At 41.5% G+C, this 11011-nt stretch overlaps 1 long non-coding RNA gene across 1 annotated transcript in view; it reads right to left on the reverse strand.

The window, feature by feature from the left end:
• Window positions 1-7387, reverse strand: part of LOC127530263 (uncharacterized) — a 243526-nt gene extending 236139 nt beyond the window's left edge. The window contains exons 1-2 of the long non-coding RNA XR_007936721.1: window positions 7120-7387; window positions 2455-2537 (exon numbers count right to left, since the gene is read on the reverse strand). This is a non-coding gene — a long non-coding RNA (uncharacterized LOC127530263). The remainder of the gene's footprint in view (window positions 1-2454; window positions 2538-7119) is intronic.
• Window positions 7388-11011: the final 3624 nt, after the last annotated feature.

An 11011-nucleotide genomic window follows, 5' to 3' on the forward strand; every position in this document is an offset into this window, starting at 1 on the left:
CATTTGTTTCTCACTTTGTCGTTTGTGTTTCGTTGTTGTAACATTTTGTTTTGCATATGATGTTGTTTTACTGTCGCTTTGATCATGAAGTTAAATCCTCTGTGGTTCAGCTCCAGGTGACTAAATGTTGTGTTCCTTTGCAGACGCTCTGATGTGAAAGTTGTGATGTGGAAATGATAAACCGAGGATGAAAGTTGCTGAAATTGAATTTATTTTTCTTCTGAGATTTCAGGTTGTTCGTGATGCTTTGTAAAAAGATAATTCCTTAAATGTGAACATTTTCAGAATGAACTCTTTTGCACAAAAACAAAGGAAACATCTGGAGTTGTGTGTATTTATAGGTTATTATGTTCTGGTTTTACTGGTGATTTTACTGAACTAGAATGACTTTGACACCACCGTATTAATCTAAAGCTGCTGTGGGTGATTTCATGACTGTCCGGTGATTCTCCTCAGCTCCCATCCAACCCAGAGGCTCGCTTTCTGCTGAGCCGGTTATGGTTTCTTTACTCGTCCCACAGCAGAGCTCCTTCCTTTTTCCTGCTCTGAAAAAGCAGCCGTGGGCGTGTTCGGGGATCGCAGGTTTGAACTTGAAATGACAGCAGCCATTATTAATTTGGCGATATAAATAAATAAGTCACCTCTCACGTTGTGCTGTCGGACAAATCAATGACGTCTGTGAGACAAGGCCAATTAAAGATTTAATCAAAACATCACTCACACGGCCGTGGACGCTCCGAGGGACCATCTGCATGTTACTGCTTATTGGAAAATAGAATAATATCCAAAGCATGGACGGCAAAGCAGCATTTATCAGCTTTTTATTTGCTGGAAACTCGCTATAACCTCAGAAATCTATACCGCCACAAAGTTAACACGGCAGTAATAGCAGGAGATGGAGAGATCAAAGCCAAATGAATGAAACATTTCAAAAATAGATGAGTTTAATGGAGTCTCTGTAGCTAATCTTTCTCTGCTTTTTCTCGAGATAAATCATCTTAACATGAAAAATAACTCCTCTGTCAATATAAATAGTGAATCTAATGAAGTTCAATAACATCATAATGAATAAAAAGCAACGACAAAGCACGAAAATATTGCCATTACTGTTGGTCGTGCAGCAGGCTAATGTGATTTCTGAGGGTTTTCATTCAGAAATATTGAGGTCATGAGCTTAAATTATCGACAAAAATGAACGTTTAAATAGAAGAAAGTGACTCCTGGAAGTGATTAGAGAGAACAGACCTGCCAGACCTAAAACCACATTTGTTATGCTCATTTTTTGCTGTTCATTATTATTATAGTTGATGTGAGTTAATACAAAATTTCTCTACGGTCGTTGGTTTAATCATTAAAAACTCAGATCTGTTTATTAAATCTACTGCAGCTATCGATTATTTTAGTAATCGAGTATTCTGTTGATTAATTCTGGCGATTATTGAGTAATCGGATTCCATGCTTGGTGTTACGGCATCAAAAGAGGAAGTGAGCGCGCCGTGCAACAGAAATAACCGTCCTGGAGGAACACGGAAGAACATCTGCAACGTGTTATACATATACACCCCCTGTCAAAAGTTTTAGGACGCTTTCACATTCATTTGAATGAGAAAGCGTCCTAAAACTTTTGACAGGGGGTGTATAGTATAGTACAGTATAGTACAGGGGTTTTATTCCTAATTTGGACACAAACTAAAGTGATTTCCTTCATTCTGAGTCGGTGTCAGACCCACGTTCACTTCAATACAACATCATGTTTGATTATATAAATTGTGCAGCTGTCTGTTATCAATAATCAGCTGCACTGATCAGTAAAATAAACAGTTTTCTACAAGCATTCCTGTCATACATAACCTTTTTACCGTCATAAATGTTTCTGCTCCTCTTTGTTCTCCAATAAAACAACCTGTTGACTGAAGCAGCTGAACACCGTCGCCTCATTTAGAGCAGAAAACGAGTCTAGTGATCGTTAAACGCTCCCGTTTGTGTGACGAGTTTGAAGCAGAAAGTCGGAGTTGATACAAAGTTGAAAACCATCTTCTTACCCGTTAACTCTGACTGACGTTTTACTTTTTGTCGAGCCGGCTCGCACAAAGAGGCACAACAAACGAAGGCTCGATTCAGAGAATTTTGCCTCGAGGAATTTTAGCAATCGAACTACTCGAGGAATCCTTTTATCCCTAATAAATAGAATTAACTTTTCCACAAAAAAAGTCTTAAAACTGCTTCTTCCTCCATCATATCTCCATTGCTCGAGCAGCTAACCTGTGACTGCTCAGACAACAAAAGCTGCCACACTTCAAAACAACAAACAGTGATAATAATAATTTAAAATGGTTTAAAATCTGAAATTAACAGATGATTTGTTTGTCAGAGGAATTCTACAGGTTGTGACATTCTAAATGCACGTATGTAAAGTTAACCAGCTAGCTCTGATCCATCCCATCTCATTCTTACCTCAGGATGCTATTATTGTGGTCATCATCATCCAGCCTCTCCTTTGAGTCTCATCCCACTGATTGTAGATCGTTCGAGGAAACCTGGAGGAAGAAATACGGTTCAGATTTTGGTCTTTTGGTCTTTCATTTTTACTGCAAATGAATATCGGTTGAGCCCTAAAGAATGTAATGACGTTCAAAAACCTTGAAAAACAGTCAAAATATCCATAAAATCATATTTGTAGCAGATTTAAATACATACATCATGTAAATTTAGAGCCAGATGCTGTTAAAGAACAAATATTATTCTTTTTCTGTGATTTTACGAGATATCATCTGTAATTTAACAAATCAACTAAAATCTATCCATTTTTCAACCCTTAAAATGCATATTTTTTTTCAAATAACAGCAAATATCTATAAAATAATGATATTTTTCTGATTTAAATACAACTTTTAAAAAAAAAAGAAATGTGAAAGAACAAATTAACATTCATGAAAGTATAGATTTTTGATACTGATGTCATTTGTATGTATTTTTTTTCTTTCCTGCGATTTTAATGAGTCATTATTTGTAAATTAACAAAGCAAGGAAACAGTAAATTGTTCAAAAGAAGTGATCCATGTCCAAAAGAGACACAATAAATATGAAACAAACAAGTCAACTGGTCATACAATTTAATTAATTGTATAGAAATATAAATAATCTTACAGTAACAGAACAGCAACACCACAAAGAGAGTAAAAAATGGATATTAAAGTTATCTAACTGAGGATTTATGTCTTCGTGTCCATCTCTTCCTCATTGTCTGTCCTTCCGTGCCTTCTTTTAACCGTAAACCGTCTAATAAGGTGTAAAATGCCCACAAACCCCGAATAAAATGAACGTAAAAACATTTATAGCGCTAAACGATGCCAACAGTGCTGTCGTTTTTTTGTGAGCATAATATTTAAAATATTGTGTTTGTGCCTTCGGGGGCCCCAAAAGCAAAGAAGTGCCCAGATGTCTGCTCAAAAATGTCAGCAGTGGTTTAAAAAAAAAACAGAAAGAGCACATTGTGTTTTGGGCTGCACACTCAGCTCGGTCCTCAGCAGCCTGAACCTCTCCAGCTCCTCGTTCCACCCCGCCGTTCTTCTTTCCCTCAGGCTGCTTGACTTCTCGCTCTCTTGTTGTTGCCCGCGCTGCACAACTCCTCAGCAGTTCATTCATTCAAGTGCAGCTGAAGTGTGGTCCCTGATAAAGTGGAGTTGAAAATAATTGGCGGCCATTTATGTGTGTGTGGGTTTTTTTTCCATGCCGCATTCATCTCAGCGAACGAGCTTTTCTGCGCACCATAAAGAAATCCAGCGGAAAACAGGCATAAAAGCCTACGGAGATCGGGACTGAACAGTCGGAGTTTTCAAAACCGCTGAAGCACTTTTCAAGCTTAAATGCCAAACACGCTGGTGGGGAAACAAAAATACCCTCAACCTGCAGCGCTGGTGTCGTACATGATGGAGCTTTGTGCGTTTGAAAGTAAATTACCAGAATTTTAGACCGAAATAAACTGCTCTCTTCACTTTCATTTGTGTGCATGAGAGCCAGCACAAAAATGATCCAGCTTCAATTATTAGCCCATGCTAGGACACTGAGTTACCTTCACCTGCTTCTGCTTCATTTTACTGATCCACTCTGTATGCTTCTGTTTCCCTGGTTTGTCAGACTGGAGCGAACTCATGAGGAAACAGACACACAGAGACTGGAGGCAGAATTCCATCCATACACCGTTTTTATTTCATGCTGCTCTCTGTGCCGCTTCTTGTATAGAACCAGGCGTGAACTAACCGTGACGTCACCCGTTGGTTTCAACGTCGAGAAAATGAAGCCCGGATTTTGCTACTTCCTGGTCGCCATTTTGGATTTTTTTGGAGCCAGTGACGTAAAAAGCGTCATCAAACAGACTGGACCGGAGAGCAACTAGGGGCAGGACCAGTCTATGGGGGGGCCAGACTGAAGCCAGACTGATGAAAGCCTCGCCCTAAAGGATCCGTCAATCATTCCAGACTAGACTGTCTATCAAGTATAGCCACGCCCCCTGGCTCCACCAACTTTAACGATTTATTTAAAATTCAGTATTGATTTATTTTAAGATCGGCCACCTGATCTCTCATTTTGACCATGAAAACTAACGGGAAAAAATCCTGAGCTTTAGAAAATCAGTCTATCAAATTTTATTCTTTCCAAAAATGAATGGGGGTCTATGGAGAAAAGGCTCCTAGCAGACGGCGTGATATTGAAAGTTGTTGACATTTCCGGATGGGCTTCATTTTTGGAGCCAAATGCTACGTCCATCTTTATATACAGTCTATGTCTATAACGTGGTAATAACATTGTTTTTTTTTTAATAATAACTGCATTTTGCACTATAATTTGGTTCACTTTTAGTTTGTGCAAAAGTAACTAAACACCCATTTTCCTTCTTTCACCTGCTGTCCATGTTTATAATGAAAGAGTGTCAGTGGCGGTTCAAGACTAATTTTACTGGGGGGGCAGTGTTTAATCCCAGCAGCACATAAAAAAATGACAACAATGATATTTAAGCACTAAAAGCTTTCATGTTTCTTCATATGAAAATTATTTTACAAAAGAAATGCATCAACTGAAACAATGAGGTCATCTCTCTTATTTTGGAAACAATTCAGCGAAAAGTAGTTCTGAAAACATTTGAGGCCAGAAATAAGCTGTGCAGCAGCTGAATCTGTCCTCCTTTTAGGTCAACGACGGCGAGTGTAGACGTTTGATGGATGTTTTCTGATGCGCCGGATCTACACGCTCGAATTTGCATAAAGCAGAAGTCCACTGTACTTTATGCAAATGAGCCGCAGGTAAACACACCGGATCACAGCTCGGAACGCACCGCACCCGGACCAGAATGCAACACACAGTGCATTTCCAGCTGCAATCTGACGCAGCGTGCAGAGATCCAACGCATCGTGAAACTGTCCTCAAACATCTAAAGTAGCCGTTGGTGATCTAAAACCAGCACAGATTCGGCTGCTGCACAGCTTATTTCTCACCTCAGATGCTTTCAGAAATACTTTTCGCTGAAGTGTTTTTGGCTCGCTGAAGCTCCAGCGCTGTCATGTGACCATGTTGTGTCCCGCTGGTGACCGCCCACCATGCGTGCAATTTTCAGATGCATTTACATGTGGGAAAAACGCATCCAGTGGACACACGTCTGGAGAGGAGGCAGTGGAGTGACAATGACTGTACTGAGACCGATCCAGCTGACAACAAGACGACATGGTCATCAATATCCCCCGCCACATGTGATGTCTATGAGTCTATATCCAAAATAGTGATCGAGGGCCATAACTCTGTTAAATATCATCGCACAGGTCTCATTTTCAAACTTGATCAAAGTGTCCATGGTGTGAAGCTACACACTAAATTTCGTAATCCTAGCTGTGATAGTTTCTGAGAAAAGCTGTCCCCTTCATGTCGGACAGACGCACATACGGACGGAGGTCAAACCTATACCCCCCTTTTCCACTTTGTGGAGGCGGGGGATAATAAACACAAATGAAAATAAACTGGATGCCTTCAATTATTAAAATTTGAAAAATAATCCAGATGAGGACAATAAATCTTATTCTACAGCTGATAATACACATTATCCATACTGATATGACAGCACACATGCAGGACTTCATTCCCAGCTAAAGACATAATCATAATACTATGCCTTCATATAACAGCTATTGATTGCTGCTAGAGTAATGCTTTACATATATGTCAACATCTGGCATTGCACCTTAAAATCTGAGGTGACTTCACCTACTTGACGCAAAGGTGGTGAAATAACGCTGGACTGTTTCTCTGAGAGGAAATTCAAATGTCTCCGAGTCCTCAACAAGGTTACACAGCCGGTGTGTTTCTCACAGCACTGAGGTAAATTCATCTTCCTGGCAGTTTCAAAGGTCTCTGCGTTATTCGCCGCATAACAGGAGGGTAATATCACTCTCCCCTCGCTGTGAATATGTCAAACATGAAACAGTACGACAGCCAACAATCCAACATTGCGTGCGGTTCGCAGTTATTCGATCAGAGCAGCCCTAACTGAAAACGCTGTTGGCTGAATTCACACGGCTTTGTAGTGCCGACTATAGGGAACACGAAGAGAAGAGAACGGCCGAGAGAGAGAACGAAATGAAAAAAGGCACTTGGAAGGGATGACATGTGCATTCTGCTGCGTTCCCATTCGCCCAGCTCTGCCCATACTGTACGCCTGTGCATTAACGGTCGGGAAATTTTGGCTTTGACGCCCCGTGGCTGATTTCAGGGTAACGCTCTCTGACAGAGCCGTGACACAACGCTGCTGCATCAAAAGGCATTTTGTTTTCTTTTCATCTCTCACGCTCTCAGCCAAGATTCTACTGAGCGAGAAAAGAGAGAGGAGGAAGGAGACAGACAGACAGACAGACAGAAGCTGGACGGAGAAGCAGAGCAGATGACGGGATGCTGACAGGCAGGTAGCACAGCATCAGCAGCAGCAGCAGCAGCCTGCAGCGGTGGATCGGCCCGTAAATATCTGGGACGCTGCTCATCAACACGTTAATTTGTCTCCTCATGCTGGAGGAGTGCTTCCATTAGCTCATACAGAAGTATTTTGGATAGCGAGTTGCAGATGATTAATTCACTCACATCAATTGGCCGCCTCTGATGGTATGAGTGTTCCTCTCTTGTGAAGTTCACATTCTGTCTCATCTTTCATCTCCAAACACTGTGCTCTGATGGAAGCAGGGTGGAAGTGTTAGCGTGGAAGCCTGTGTGTGTCTGTCTGTAACGCTGCTGATGGCGAACGCACAGAATGTACGCAACAGTTAATGCTCCCGGGCCTATTTTGAACTCTAAAACGTATAAAGGATTACTGTGTAAATGCTGCACATGGTAGCGTTTAGGGATGAATACAGTGAGATCATTCTGACATGGGTGGTGTATTTCTATCAGTGTTTTCTTGTTCACACACAGATTCACACCTTTTATAACCAGAGCACTGGAAAAAATGCCCCTCTCAAAACAAGAAAAATAAATTATTTTAAAGAACTTTTACCTTGAAATAAGTGAAAAAAATCTGCCAACAGAACAAATGAAAAATGGCTTGGTGAGACTTCTTCAAATAAGATATTTAGATCTTAAAATTAGCTGGGAAAACTTTTTATGAGCTATATTTGACCAGGATTGTCAAGCTTAAGTGTCTTAACCCTTCTGTTGTCACCAGAAAATATTGTTGCCTTGTCTTTAAAAAATCCAAAAATTCGGCAAAAAAATTCCCCAAGTTTATAAGAATTTGCTAAATCTTCAGGAAGAAAATTATTTAAAAGTTTCCCTTAAAAGTTGTATTTTTTTTTTAAAAAATCCCCAAATTTGGGAGTTGTAATGGAGTAGAAGTGTTTCGCCGTAGCTCCGTGCTGTTACCTCCATTTTATCATTTTATTACTGCATCAGTCCACGTTTTTTCTGTTTCTTGGACGTGTAAGCTGCTTGGTAAGCTGTCGATTATAGTTTTACATTATGCCACGGAAAGACGAAGCATCTAAGACGCCTTCCCCATCATGCAAGGAAGCCGCGGGCAACGATGCTATACTAGCCGCCATTGCAAAACAGGGCCTCGAGGTGTCTAAAGTTACCTCGCTTGTGGAGGACTTAAAGAAGTCAATGGAGGGACGCTTCGACTCTATTGAGTCGTGTCTCTCTGCTCTTCAAAAGGGACACCGTGAGACTGAGCAACGACTGAATGATGTGGACGGGGCCCTATCGTCAGCCGACAACCGCATCACAACGCTGGAGGCTACATGCAAGGAGCTGCAGGATGCTAACAGTCTACTGAAAGCTAAGGTGAACGACCTGGAGGGCCGCTCTCGCAGGCTTAACATCCGTATTGTGGGCGTTAAAGAGGGGTTGGAGGGCTCTTGTCCCAGCGAGTTTGTCTCACGTTTGATTCCTGAACTGCTTGGCCATGACAACTTCTCAAAACCCGTCAAGATTGATCGAGCCCACCGCAGCCTGAGGTCCAAACCACTCGCTAATGAGCGGCCACGGGTCATCATCGCCAGAGTCCACAACGACAGCATCCACACCAGCATCTTCCGACTCAGCAGGCAAATGGCTCCACTAAGCTACCACGGAGAGAGAGTCTACATATTTCCCGACTACACCGCCGAGGTCGTGGCCCAACGGCAGTCTTTTAATACCGTGAGGAAGCGTCTGATCGACGCCGGTGCCAAGTGTTCCCTACGGTTTCCAGCTAAGCTCCAAGTAACACATAACAACAAAATGAGCACTTTCACTTCTCCTGCTGAAGCCGAACGGTTTGCTGATACACTGACTGAGACCAGGTGACTCTTGATATTTATCGGAGTGTGGCATTAGTCTTCACACTGTAGAAGCACGTTTATAATACTTCGTGTGTTTACATTGTATACGATCACATGCACTCAAAGTGAACTTAATTTGTTAATATTTGACTTTTCATCATTTTTGAGTGTAAGTGGGGCACGCAAGCAGGTGGTTTTGCCTCAGTTTAGTTAATATGGATCAGTAACCCTTATCATTTGAGTGCCTTGTTTCTGTTTATCCTATAGACCACCTTATCCCTTGTTTGGTTACATACACCACTTCATTCTCTATTTGAGACTCGTGCTTGCGTGCTTAAGCACATTTTGGTGCAGTTATTTTTGTAACTTTGTAATTTAGTACAACCTTTGCATTTTGGAGGTGCAGACGGGGCTGATGGACTAGTAGTTTTTTTTTCTCTAGTCTGTAGTTTGCAGGCTCTGTTACCCAGCAGCCTCCATGCTAGCATTTAGGATTTGCCGCATTGTTCTTTTTTGCGGCGTGTTTTTTTGGGGGGATGTTTTATTGTTTCTGTGTGTTTGCTGCCAGTTCATTACCAGTCCTATGTCAGTCCTTACTCTCTATGTGCAAGTTGCATGAATACAGAATTCTATTTTGCTGTGATCAGGGATGAGCCACATTACGTTTGCCACTTGGAACTGTAGAGGTCTTGGGAAGGCCCTCAAAAGGGGTAAAGTATTTTCTCATCTAAAGTCTTTGTCATCTGATGTTGTTTTTTTGCAGGAGACCCACATCCAGCCAATTGAACAGAGACGTTTAAGATCTGTATGGGTTTCTCAGGTGTATCAGTCTACCTTTACCTCAAAAGCCAGAGGGGTCGCTATCCTCATCCGCAAAACTGTTCCGTTTCTGTTTAACTCTGTGGTCACGGACCCAGGTGGGAGATACTTATTGGTCACTGGATCCATTAATTCAACACCACTTGCCCTACTTAATATTTATGCCCCTAATTTTGACTGTCCAGATTTTTTCCGCAAAGTTCTTGATCTGCTTGCTGATTACAACAATTACAACATCATAGTTGGTGGGGATTTTAATTGCTGTCTCGATCCTCAGCTGGACAGGTCCTCCCTTAAAACCGCCCCATCCTTCAAATCTGTTCCAGTCCTTAACAACCTCGTAAATTCGCTGAATCTGGCTGACGTTTGGAGGCTCCAGCACCCTCTCGATAGACAGTACTCCTTTTTCTCCCCTGTGCATGGTACCTTTTCTAGGATTGATTATTTCCTAATTGACTCCAGATTGATCTCTAAAACAGTTACCTCAACATACCATAGTATTTTAATATCGGATCATGCCCCCCTAACAATTGATATCAATTTTAATTTAAACCCACCACATTACAATTGGAAATTTAACCCTTCTCTAAACTCAGATAACTCCTTTAGTCAGTACATATCATTGAAAATAGAAGATTTCCTTCTTTTTAATGATAACGGTGCTGTCTCAGATTCGGTCCTTTGGGAGTCCTTTAAGGCCGTACTTAGGGGCCACATTATTTCCTTCCAGGCATCAGCTAAAAGGGCCAGGAAGACGCGTTTGGCTAATGTAGAGGCTAAGTTGTCTCAGTTGGAGGAATCTTACCGTGCAGACAATTCTGGGGAAACTCTCAATGAGATGCTGTCAATTAGATTGGAGTACAATCGTATTCTTGGAGAGCAGGTTGGGAACTACATCCGCAAGCTCAAGCAAAAACATTTCGAGCTGGGTGACAAACCGGATAGATTACTCGCAAGGCAGCTGAAAGGTGTTCAAGCGGACAGAGCAATACATAAAATTACTGCCACAACTGGGGCACTAATTATCGAGCCCAAACGAATAAACGATAGATTCCTTGAATTTTACAGTCAATTGTATACCTCTAAATGTACAGCCACTGATGCAGCTATCGAAGATTTCCTCCATGCTTTGAAAATTCCATCTCTTAGTGAACCAGCTAGGCGTGATCTGGATTCTGACATCACACTAGAGGAAATTAAAATCGCTATTCGCTCCTTCCCTAACTGTAAGGCTTGTGGCCCCGATGGGTTTGCTATAGAATTCTACAAAGCCCATATAAACACTGTTGCCCCTCTTCTATACCGTATGTTAACCCATTCAATAAAATCCGGCATCTTCCCAAATACCCTTTATGACGCTCATATCTGTCTTCTTTTGAAAAAGGATAGAGATAGCACTG

The sequence above is a fragment of the Acanthochromis polyacanthus genome, chromosome 16, assembly GCF_021347895.1.
Source record: "Acanthochromis polyacanthus isolate Apoly-LR-REF ecotype Palm Island chromosome 16, KAUST_Apoly_ChrSc, whole genome shotgun sequence".
Lineage (NCBI taxonomy): Eukaryota > Metazoa > Chordata > Actinopteri > Pomacentridae > Acanthochromis > Acanthochromis polyacanthus.